The sequence below is a fragment of the Rhagoletis pomonella genome, unplaced genomic scaffold, assembly GCF_013731165.1.
Source record: "Rhagoletis pomonella isolate Grant_MI unplaced genomic scaffold, Rhpom_1.0 Rhpom_scaffold_00008, whole genome shotgun sequence".
Taxonomy (NCBI): Eukaryota; Metazoa; Arthropoda; class Insecta; order Diptera; family Tephritidae; genus Rhagoletis; species Rhagoletis pomonella.
In genome coordinates, this window is record NW_023458562.1 from 32,250,220 (window position 1) to 32,252,042 (window position 1,823).

Consider the following 1,823-nt stretch of genomic DNA (forward strand, 5'->3'; position numbering starts at 1 on the left):
TGTTTGTCCTTTGTGGCATCCTCATTAAATAATTATCCCAGTTTTTACTACCTCCTCCCAGAAAACAATAAACACTTCCATAATTGGACACCACAAACAATACAATTTCCAAAAAGCGAGCATAAAAAAGAAACAGAATGCATTGCGAATGGTTCCCACAACTGATTACCAAAGTAATAAGCGTCAAATTGCTAGAATAAATATTGACAGTGGCGATAAAGACAATAGGCACAGAACAATAGAACACAAAGCAAATGGAAAGACGAAACGACCAAATAAAAAAGTTTTATCTATGCCGATAAGCGACAAAGGGGTGGCAAAGGCGACCCGCAAAAATTGTCGATGTGAAATACAGCAATGTTGTGCCTTGGCTCAAAAAGACATTGAATTTTTCATGCAATGTGACAAACCGTATGATTTTTTTTTCAGTTAGCGAAAGCATAGAATCAAGCCTTCGTTCGGCCAATGCTAAAATAAACAAATAAACAGTCCGATAAACTCAATAAATGCGACTGCTGATGCAATGAAGATATAAAAAGAAAAAGCAATGAGAATAGCTACAAATAAAGAGGCAGACCAATAAAACAGTAGAAAGAAATGGCTGAAAATAAATATAAAAAAAAACACAATATTGGCGCAAATATAAAGAAATAAAGAATAAATATAAAGGAAAGTAAAAATAATGGTGAAACCACAAACTGTGCTGCAGGGCAGCCGATGCCTCACTGAGCACTTCTCCCGCCTCTGCTTACATATTTTGTTGACCTGCTCTCTGGGGAGCTTATTATTTCAATCGAAATAATGGGCCTACGGCAACAAGTAAATAAATTTTACAAACACTACAGTTAAATAGTCGCGCATTGAGGAGCGCTTGATAGCTAGTATCCGCTGGAGTAATATTGTAAAGCGAAAGAAAATCGATAGACACGAGGAGCGCGTAAGTAATAAAGTTCTAACAAAGTGATGAGTAGTCACGCTAGCTGCAATCAACGGTCGTTTAAGTATGGAACGAATTGCTGCGAGTGTCAGCCATGTCAATATTTATCGTGCTGTGCATCGGTGATGTTAAGTAGCGAAACTCAATCGATTGTATACATATTTGATGAATAAATTTTGATAAATTTGGAAATGGTACATTTTGGTAATTGGGCATTAGTAAGAAAATTGAATTAATTTATTAAATACTAACCGCAGCTCTGGCCGCTTGCGGTTCGGTTTAACGTTATTATTTCATATTGAACAAAAATGAAATAAATTATATCACCGGAAATAATAAATTTGATTAGTTGTTATTCTCGAGGTTCCAAAACATGGTCTATGTGACGAATTGCAAATTTTAATATAAAATACTACTGGCATTTCTTTTAAAGTTTTTATACTACATCCATATATGTGAAGTTTACCAATTCGTCAGAAATTTATTTATTTATTTTTATTTATGTGGTCCCATACTAATTTGGCTTAGATCCGATCATTGGATCATGAAGACATTAACGATAATCTTACACTTTTATATGAGAATTGAAGTCGGTTTTGTTTTTTGCTTAAAAATTACTTGCTTACATTATTTTCAAAGTTGGCAATTATTTTAAAAAAATTTTCTGAATATACAAAACCTTTTGTTTCATATCAATATCTCATTGTTGTATTTAATTTAGCTTAAGCAGAACAGGAGGGTGGCAACCCTTTTATATTTCGATTAGCTTGTCTATTAAAATGATCTTAACTTTCTCAGCTAGCAGCAGAACTAGCTTAACTTGCTGCAAAATGCAAACTTTAATTGTACCAGAGTGGCGCGGATCTTTCAGCGCAGGTGATTGTAG